Source organism: Schistocerca serialis, chromosome 1 (assembly GCF_023864345.2).
Source record: "Schistocerca serialis cubense isolate TAMUIC-IGC-003099 chromosome 1, iqSchSeri2.2, whole genome shotgun sequence".
Classification (NCBI taxonomy): Eukaryota; Metazoa; Arthropoda; class Insecta; order Orthoptera; family Acrididae; genus Schistocerca; species Schistocerca serialis.
Window position 1 is genome coordinate 1203733476 of NC_064638.1, and position 11310 is coordinate 1203744785.

Here is an 11310-nt window from a genome sequence, read left to right on the forward strand (position 1 = left end):
TTTGTGCACCGCCGCCGTCAGTGTCAGCCAGTTTGCCGTGGCATACGGAGCTCCATCGCAGTCTTTAACACTGGTAGCATGCCGCGACAGCGTGGACGTGAACCGTATGTGCAGTTGACGGACTCTGAGCGAGGGTGTATAGTGGGCATGCGGGAGGCCGGGTGGACGTACCGCCGAATTGCTCAACACGTGGGGCGTGAGGTCTCCACAGTACATCGATGTTGTCGCCAGTGGTCGGCGGAAGGTGCACGTGCCCGTCGACCTGGGACCGGACCGCAGCGACGCACGGATGCACGCCAAGACCGTACGATCCTACGCAGTGCCGTAGGGGACCGCACCGCCACTTCCCAGCAAATTAGGGACACTGTTGCTCCTGGGGTATCGGCGAGGACCATTCGCAACCGTCTCCATGAAGCTGGGCTACGGTCCCGCACACCGTTAGGCCGTCTTCCGCTCACGCCCCAACATCGTGCAGCCCGCCTCCAGTGGTGTCGCGACAGGCGTGAATGGAGGGACGAATGGAGACGTGTCGTCTTCAGCGATGAGAGTCGCTTCTGCCTTGGTGCCAATAATGGTCGTATGCGTGTTTGGCGCCGTGCAGGTGAGCGCCACAATCAGGACTGCATACGACCGAGGCACACAGGGCCAACACCCGGCATCATGGTGTGGGGAGCGATCTCCTACACTGGCCGTACACCACTGGTGATCGTCGAGGGGACACTGAATAGTGCACGGTACATCCAAACCGTCATCGAACCCATCGTTCTACCATTCCTAGACCGGCAAGGGAACTTGCTGTTCCAACAGGACAATGCACGTCCGCATGTATCCCGTGCCACCCAACGTGCTCTAGAAGGTGTAAGTCAACTACCCTGGCCAGCAAGATCTCCGGATCTGTCCCCCATTGAGCATGTTTGGGACTGGATGAAGCGTCGTCTCACGCGGTCTGCACGTCCAGCACGAACGCTGGTCCAACTGAGGCGCCAGGTGGAAATGGCATGGCAAGCCGTTCCACAGGACTACATCCAGCATCTCTACGATCGTCTCCATGGGAGAATAGCAGCCTGCATTGCTGCGAAAGGTGGATATACACTGTACTAGTGCCGACATTGTGCATGCTCTGTTGCCTGTGTCTATGTGCCTGTGGTTCTGTCAGTGTGATCATGTGATGTATCTGACCCCAGGAATGTGTCAATAAAGTTTCCCCTTCCTGGGACAATGAATTCACGGTGTTCTTATTTCAATTTCCAGGAGTGTAGTCTGCGGCCGCGAGCTCGGCTCCAGTTCACCACCGGCAATGGAGGGTGAAGCTTTGGCAATGCCAGCCACTCGTGCTGGCGAAACGTCAGAAAAATCATTAGATGAACGTCGGCCGAAGAACCCGAGACAGAAGCCAATAGGCAGTTTGTCACAAAAACATTTGATAAATAAAGTAATTAATTAATGTTAGGTTGGTGCATAAGTTCTCATGACACTGCAATAGTGTTTCGTTTGCATCACTCCATTTGTGAAGATTCTGAGTAATCGATTTCAGTTGTTTACCCCTTCAGATAAGCATCTATCTCTTCAAATTGGTTCAGATGGCTCTGAGCACTATGGGACTTAACTGCTGTGGTCATGAGTCCCCTAGAACTTAGAACAACATAAACCTAACTAACGTAAGTACATCACAAACATCCATGCCCGAGGCAGGATTCGAACCTGCGACTGTAGCGGTCGCGCGGTTCCAGACTGTAGCGCCTAGAACCGCTCGGCCACTTCGGCCGGCAAACTATCACTTCAGCATATTCCCATTTCAGCATTCTATCGCCATAGCACTGCTCAAACAAAATTATTATTTCAGTGTAATACTAATACTATGATTTACTGTGGGACAACGGAAGTTAGAGAAATAAGCTAAAATGTATTAGTTTATCGTGTCGTACCTGTAAAAACGTACAGAATTTTATATAATACCATTAAAAACTGAATTTTGGGAGAATTGAATGTCCCGAAACAGTTTTCCGCGACACTGTATGTTAACGCTGAAAAATCGGGCTAATCTTGATTTTCTGGGACGTTTGGCCACAGTCTAATTCCACCGTCACTATCGACTCTCATTTCACAGCCATCAACAATTTCAGTAAATGGTTTTCAGTTTTCAGATTTCCTGTTACTGCAGCTAATAGGGTGGTTCAAAATTAATTTTACGGTTAGAAAAATAGTCGCCAGTCTATTTTCCCTCTATGGCATCCTGCATTTTTCGTTCAGTACTTGGTTTGCTCCGTGCGGTCTAAGGCTCCCACGTCGGAGGTTCGAGTCCTGCCTTGGGCATGGGTGTGTGTGTGTGTGTTGTCCTTAGCGTAAGTTAGTATAATTTAGATTAAGTAGTGTGTAAGCCTAGGGACTGTTGACCTCAGAAGTCGTTTTTTTTTTTTTTTTTTTTTTTTTTTTTTTCTTAACACTTGTGCTGGGCTACGGACTTACCACAAATTTCTAAATTTTTTCTTGGTTTGCTATTTCCCGCACCGTCTAACTTTCTCAAGAAGCTCATTGTGTCGGGCAGACTACTTTTTTAACACGCACTATGATGATAATAGACAATTGTCGCCAAAGGAATGTCAACTTGCACACGTATCGACATGAAACAATTACACATAATTTGCTACCATCGACATTAGCGGCCTTCCTCCAACTGAACTCAACAATGAACCAAGTGCTGCCCTAACGACAGCGCTGCAAGTTCGCCTTCCACGTTTTCAAATTACGCGCAGTTATTTATTTAGAGCAAGTGCATGTCCCTCGGCGCCCCCTGCCCTCTAGGAGACCTACGTAGGACTGTCCTACTTGACCTTGTCAACTGACTACTGTTGTCAAGGACACAAACATCTGAACTCCTTCGAAGAAGTTATAATTTACGTTACACGAGACGTGAAGCTGACCTGTTCATACACCTTAACACGAAGCACATTACCTTGTCGGACACGGGTCGAATCCATGTGGTCATGTGTCTGATTCATGACAAGTCTGACTTTGGATTTTAGGAGGTATTGTAGTAGTTTTCTTTTTTTTAATTTTAGTCCTTTTAATTATGTTTGCAGTGGTTATGAAATCTATATGTCTTACTGTTCTCCGTAAGTTAAAGAATACGGTAATACCATATGCGTTTCGCAGTAGCAGATTTCGTTGAGTTTCCTTGCTGGAACTTTTCCACCTGGAATCACTAAAGATAATTTATCGCTCTACGGAAACCGATCGGTACAGCCAGGTGCTATGGTGTGTCATATGTATGGAATGTGGCGTCCAACGTCAGTTCGTGAAATTATTTAGGTCTTCGGAGAAATATTCTCGACGAATCCCAAAACCGTGTAAAACTGCAGGTTCGCACCATCAAAACACACAATACTTCCGAAAGGATTGCGTCTTTATAATCACTGAATATTTATTTTGAAATGATTAAGGGTTATGAACTCTACACACTCGATACTCCTTTTGTGCTTTTATATGTATTTATTTTCTTCAATACCTTAAAACATAGATCACTGCCTTAACGGCGGCTTCCAACAATCTCCTCTCAGTCCGAAATAGAACATCTCTCTTCCTATGTCCAACATGGAATAACAGGGGGGTGAAACTCATATAGGGATTTCCGGTAACACGACGTTGGTTTGGTCCCAGGCCACTTGGAGCGCTGCAAGTTTAGCAATTTATAGTCTCGTGTTCCTGTTGGATGACGTAGTCTTTCATAATTGTTTTGGTATCGTAGCAACGTGATCGTGATTTTTCGTTTAAATTGCAGTGTAAGTATGTGGCTATTATTCTGCTTAATTTCTGGATGCATTCGTAATATTTGATGGTGTGATGATTCAGTACTTACTTTTTTACTTTTGTTTCATATAAAACACGTGGTTGTATCATCACATTACGTTCTGTGGACTCTTGTATATTTGTTCCTGCAAAGAAATACAATTTCCGTTGCTCAGTTTACTTAAAGGGTAAGTATATTTCTTATTTCTGTTAATATTTCCTTGTATTTCACAGAGAATCCCATGCTAGCAGCTTTTGACATAGTTTGTATTCAACTTTCCGAATCCTGTAATGGAGTATAATTCTGGCTTTGATTCGTCTTCCTTTTTGCCACGAAGTACTCTTAGTGACATAATAAGTATCATTTATTGTGCCGTTTACTACATACCAAATATTGGACGTGTTACAATTGATTCGTAATGCCTTGAGTGTGTTCTATTTCCCGTTTTCGACAGTAAATATTCTGTACAGTACATAACACTCTATCCAGGTAAAAAGTATTTGTAGCTGTTGTATCGACAAAGGTTGTGTTCTCACATAATAAGACATTTGTTTCGAAGTCACACAAAGCAGGTCCTTCAAGCAGTTGAACATTTACACTTATTATTGTGGCAATATCCAATGCAGTAGAAATCTTCTCGCACTTTAATGCTCAACACAATGTAATACATATTTACAGCTGTAACTGTTACTGATAATGTACAGTTGAATTTGGTATCTACCATGGTATCTAGATGCTGAAATATACTGAAATGGTACAATAAGCAGTGTTTCTACCGCCTGATAGCACTGTTTAGCACTGTTAACTAAGTAGTGTTGAATATAGAATATAGTGCAACTACGCTCGCGCAGTTATATACAGAGTGATGTGCATATCCGTAGTAGAAATGAGAATTTGTTTCGTTTTTTCACTATTTTGTAACAATAATACATCAGATTACAAGCCATGATAGCAGTTATCAATATTTCAGTACAGGCTAGCTGCATTTAGACATAAGCTAATATGATTTTTGATAGTGAAATTAATTTCACATTGAGTTTTCTTTAACATTAATCAATGTAAACCATACCTGATCTTCTTTCTCGTTCATAATTTTTGGTTTGAATAACATTTCAGACACATGAGGATGGATCATACAGGAAGAGAAGAATCCAGTTTGAGATTGAAATTGAAATACTCGTGCAAGTTTCCTGGATGCAGGAGTAGTTATTATGTAAAAATAAATTCCAAACACAAGAATAAACATTTCTATACATTTACAGCTGCATCAAAAAGTGAGACTTTAAAGAAGTGGAAATTTGATCTGTAATATACACTCCTGGAAATTGAAATAAGAACACCGTGAATTCATTGTCCCAGGAAGGGGAAACTTTATTGACACATTCCTGGGGTCAGATACATCACATGATCACACTGACAGAACCACAGGCACATAGACACAGGCAAAAGAGCATGCACAATGTCGGCACTAGTACAGTGTATATCCACCTTTCGCAGCAATGCAGGCTGCTATTCTCCCATGGAGACGATCGTAGAGATGCTGGATGTAGTCCTGTGGAACGGCTTTCCATGTCATTTCCACCTGGCGCCTCAGTTGGACCAGCGTTCGTGCTGGACGTGCAGACCGCGTGAGACGACGCTTCATCCAGTCCCAAACATGCTCAATGGGGGACAGATCCGGAGATCTTGCTGGCCAGGGTAGCTGACTTACACCTTCTAGAGCACGTTGGGTGGCACGGGATACATGCGGACGTGCATTGTCCTGTTGGAACAGCAAGTTCCCTTGCCGGTCTAGGAATGGTAGAACGATGGGTTCGATGACGGTTTGGATGTACCGTGCACTATTCAGTGTCCCCTCGACGATCACCAGTGGTGTACGGCCAGTGTAGGAGATCGCTCCCCACACCATGATGCCGGGTGTTGGCCCTGTGTGCCTCGGTCGTATGCAGTCCTGATTGTGGCGCTCACCTGCACGGCGCCAAACACGCATACGACCATCATTGGCACCAAGGCAGAAGCGACTCTCATCGCTGAAGACGACACGTCTCCATTCGTCCCTCCATTCACGCCTGTCGCGACACCACTGGAGGCGGGCTGCACGATGTTGGGGCGTGAGCGGAAGACGGCCTAACGGTGTGCGGGACCGTAGCGCAGCTTCATGGAGACGGTTGCGAATGGTCCTCGCCGATACCCCAGGAGTAACAGTGTCCCTAATTTGCTGGGAAGTGGCGGTGCGGTCCCCTACGGCACTGCGTAGGATCCTAAGGTCTTGGCGTGCATCCGTGCGTCGCTGCGGTCCGGTCCCAGGTCGACGGGCACGTGCACCTTCCGCCGACCACTGGCGACAACATCGATGTACTGTGGAGACCTCACGCCCCACGTGTTGAGCAATTCGGCGGTACGTCCACCCGGCCTCCCGCATGCCCACTATACGCCCTCGCTCAAAGTCCGTCAACTGCACATACGGTTCATGTCCACGCTGTCGTGGCATGCTACCAGTGTTAAAGACTGCGATGGAGCTCCGTATGCCACGGCAAACTGGCTGACACTGACGGCGGCGGTGCACAAATGCTGCGCAGCTAGCGCCATTCGACGGACAACACCGCGGTTCCTGGTGTGTCCGCTGTGCCGTGCGTGTGATCATTGCTTGTACAGCCCTCTCGCAGTGTCCGGAGCGAGTATGGTGGGTCTGACACACCGGTGTCAATGTGTTCTTTTTTCCATTTCCAGGAGTGTAGATGGTGTCAACTGTAGTTATTATTAAGTGTGTGAGGATCATTTTTATGAAGCAGATTTTGTGAACTTTACTAGACACAGGCTAAATCCTGGTGTTATGCCAAAGCACATGGAATTGGTGTTGTATCATCCTCCCCCCACCCATCTGTGTTACACTGGTGGTGGTGGTGGTGGCGGTTTCACCACAATGGGTTCCAATATAAGTGTGCACGGGACAGGTCACAATGCAAAATCTACAGTAATACAACGAAGCAGTCCCCCTTTACAGAGCACAGATGATGGTGAGTACAGCTTTTTATCCTCACCTGTTTATGATGTTGAAAGTAGTGCAGGTGTAATGGGATCTGGCGTTTCTAAACGTGATTTAACTCCAAGAAAACACAAAATGTATAAATTGCATAGAATTACAGTTTCCAGAGTGTGTAAATTGAAAAAACAGCTACAGAATTAGAGGAATAAATTGAAAATTCTAAAAGAGTTGTATGATGACAGGAAATTTCAGTTAATTGAAGAAGAGTTGAATGATGTGACTAAAACTTTTATTAATAGTCAGTTAAGAAATGCCAATATGCAGCCCACAGCAGTACAGTGGTCTATACAAGATAAGGCATTTGCTTTATCTATTTATAAGCGTAGTCCCCGGTTGTACAGATATTTGGCCACATACTTCTCCCTTCCATCTGTCAGGCTGCTCAAGGGAGTGCTTTACCACATACCATTTGATACAGGACTTAATCCAGCTTTATTAAACTTTTTAGCGAGGGAAGTAAGTAATATGCATGAAAATGACAAGTATTGTGCTCTACTTTTTGATGAAATGTCTCTGGATGATGATACGTACTATGATGCATACAAACAGCTAATCTATGGGTATCAGGACTTGGGTCATTTAGGACGTTCACCTGTAGCTGCTAGTCAAGCATTGGTTTTTATGCTGAAAGGCATTCAGAGAACTTGGAAACAAGTTCTAGCATATTACTTGACTGCAACCACTTTCCACTACACCCATTTGAAATCACTCATTGTTCACATCATAAGTGAACTACAGAATATTGGGTTCAAAGTGGTTTGTTCTGTATGTGACCAGAATGCAACAAACCAAAAGGCCCTTAAGCAACTGTGTGAAGCAAATTTGTTGAAGCCCAGTATATTTCATTTTGTCGTCAATAATCAACCAATTGTTACCATTTATGATGTACCACATCTGCTCAAAAACACTAGAAATGCTTTGATAGATAATAAAATTCAATTTGAACCTCACAAAGCAGCAAAGTTTGAGTACATCAGTACAGTGTTCTTTTTGGATAAAAAAAACGGTTCAAAACTCTGCCCACATTAAAAGCACAACACTTTAACTTTTCTGATTCCCATGTCAAAATGAAGGTAAAAGTTGCTGCTGCACGAATGAGCCATACTGTTGCAGCTGCAATTGAAACATATGTTCCTACTCACACATTGCCATCTGAAGCTATACACACAGCTGAGTTTGTGGAAAAGGTAGATAATCTCTTTGATTCACTCAACAGTAATGAGCAATATCCCAGGGATGGAAAACAATTTAGGTGTGCTTTATCAGAAAATTCGCCACATTTAGAAATGTGGTATAGCATATTGAGGGAAATAGGCAGCTGGCAAATAATAGATTTAAAAACGGGAAGAAACAAGACTAATATGTTTAGCTTCATAAAAGGTTGGCAGATTACATTACAGTCTATTATTTTCTTGTGGAAGACCTTGAAAGTGGTTGACTTTAAGTACTTAAATTTAAAGGCGTTCAATCAAGATGCTTTAGAAAATTTCTTTTGTTGCATAAGACAACATGGTATTGCTAATACAAACCCAACTTGTTTTGAGTTTGTACAAGCTCTGAAGACTTGTGTTGTCAATCATATGACTTTGCCTTTCAAAGCCATGAGTGTAAGTTACTGTGAAAATGATGATTACACTCCCTTGAGCAGTTTGTGTCACTTTTTGGTAGCTAGTGGTAGGAGTGAACATTTAAGTGAATGTGAGATGAAAGACACTGATACACCTGAGCAAATTTATTCTTACTCAGATGGTATCATCGAGTCTGTAGAAGATCAACAATCCTTAGCCTATGTAGCAGGCTATGTACTAAAAGCCATAGATGTACCAGATGATTGTGAAACATGTAATACCAGTCTCTACTCCTCTGTTGTGACTGAAAATCATTTGTTTACCTCATTTAAAGACAATAGTGAGGAGCATTCTCATTTGAAATATGCAAGTGAAAGAGTCATGATTTTCCTAAGAGCACTCCATGATCAGCTGTATGAGTATCTAAATAGTCATGGTCACACAACAAAACTACATGATAATTTTAAAAAAAAACATTTGTTCTGTCTGAAACAATTTGTTATAAACATGACATTGAAGAGAGACTTCTGAAGACAAGTATTCCATTTATAATATACAAGTATGTAAAAGAAAAGAAATTTACAAACAAGAGGAAATTGTGTATGCTACAACTTAAAAAGAAGTTCAAATCATGTTGAAAGACTTTGTATTTTGTTTATTATGTGTACAATGAGAGTAAGCTCCCTATACATATACAAATGTTCTTGTATCAAAATCATGCCTTTGACTTGTTATGACTTGTTATGACAAAACCTGGTAATTCAGCAGGCACATAACTTAACACTTTCTAGATGTGATGATTGGATTCTAAAAGTGTAATGAATAAAGTGCTGTCAAGGGGAATTTGTGTTAATTGTCAGTAGTGTACCAAACAGTGTTTTCAAAGAGGAAGTAAATAAATAAAAACGTTAAAAATATACGTTGTACCAGTGTCTTCTTTCATTATTTAAACATGATGGGTGTTGCCAAAATAACATCCAAGTTGGGGAAAAAAGAAAAAAAAAATTTGTGTGTTGCAGTTAATTTTCTTTGTATGTCTTTTGGCTACATTCATGGAGTGTCTACCTGCTCTGCTCCCAATTTGTTTTTCAGTTGATGTAAAGTAGCATTTTGTGTGTTTCATAAATTTATTTGAACTGTGCAGAAGTTCAATTTCAGATGACTGAATATCCATAAATAACAATCAACAGAAAAAATAATAAATCGGATTTTGTAGACTTTACAGTACATCCTTGGTTTGTAGCACAGATTTTTTTGTAAATGACCTCTTGGTTATCCATTAGCTGTGTAGTTATTTATTTGTGTAACCTACTACTCCACTTTCGATCATGCGAGTGGACATAATGTGCTTTAGGATATGTGGAAACGTAAAAATCATTTATATATGCATGCAATGTCAGATGATTTTTTAGTCTGATATGTGCTAAAGCTCGTTTATTTCCACATGATAACGGCCACACGGCCAAAATCGCAATATTGAGTTTTACAAAAAAATTTCAGTCGAAAGGTGACGTCGTAATTTACGAAAATTTTCACAATGTAAACTGCAGCTACGAGTAGTTAATGTGTGTTTTTGATTGAGATTTCTTTTATATATTACTTTGCAAGATCTCAAAAACCTTTATTACTGCATTATGCGGCCCACATTCAAAGATTAAATGAAAAATATTGTCATCTAATTCGCGTATTTAGAAATAAACATAAGAGATTTTCGCGCCATATTTTTTTCGTATTGAAGTTCACAGCCAGGCCACAAGTAGCGCTGGTGTCGTTCTGTGTTTCCGTATAATAACGTGGTCTTTGCACTTCTGCTATATTGGTGTTCTGTGCGGAATAATTATCTCTTTGCCGTAGCTTAATACCGTCTGTATATCTTTGTTATCTATTTTGCACGGAGATGGCAACATTCCACAGAGTATTTATCCCTCGCGCAGGTATTTACATTTATCGTCGTATTAATAGTCCGTCGCAATTTGTTTACGGGATTTTGCATCACACAGCGCTATCAAAAATAATGCGAAAGAGACTATAAGACACCTTTCAAATTTGTTACAACAGCGAATTTAGGTTTCAACACTGTTGGTGTTGCTCTAAACCATCGCACGAACAACTAAGGGGCAGAAATCGGAATAAGTGGCCAAAGGATAGTAAAGCAATTAAAATTTCTCAACAGTGGAAAGGCCGCAGGAACTGACTGGATACCAGTTCGATTCAACACACAGTGTGTGAAGAAACTGGCCTCTCTTTTAGCAGCAGTGTGCCGTAGATCTCTAGAAGAGTAAAGCGTTCCTGATGATTGGAAAAAACTACAGGTCATTGCCCCTTTTCAAGAATGGTCGTAGAACAAACGCACTAAACTATAGGCATACATCTCTCACGTCGGTCTGTTGTAGAATTTTGGGATATCGGTCCCGAAAATAACGATTGTGAGAACCCCAATTTGCTCTGTTCGTCCACGAGATCCAGAAAGCAGTAGGTACAGGCGCCCAATTAGATGCCTTATTCCATGACTTCCTCAGTGCCACCTAGTGAACAAAATATGACCGTATGGAATGTCAGACCAACTGAAGAATTTCTAGGAAACAGAACACTGCATGTGATTCTGAAGGGAAAGAACTCCCCTTCGAACATTCCCAAGGTGAGTGTTATAAGACCATTATTTCTCACAAAATAAATAAATGACCTAGTAGATAACGGCGTAAGTTCCATGAGGCGTTTTGCAGACGATGCGTTTTGTACAGAGAAGTCACAAAGCTAGCAAACTGTAGCGAAATGCAGGACGACCTGCAGCAGATCGTCGCTTGGTGCAGGGAGAAACAACGAGCCCTCACCGTAAACAAATATAACGTATTGCGAATACACAAACAGAAAAACCCGTTACTGTATTATTACAAAATTGCAGAACAGTC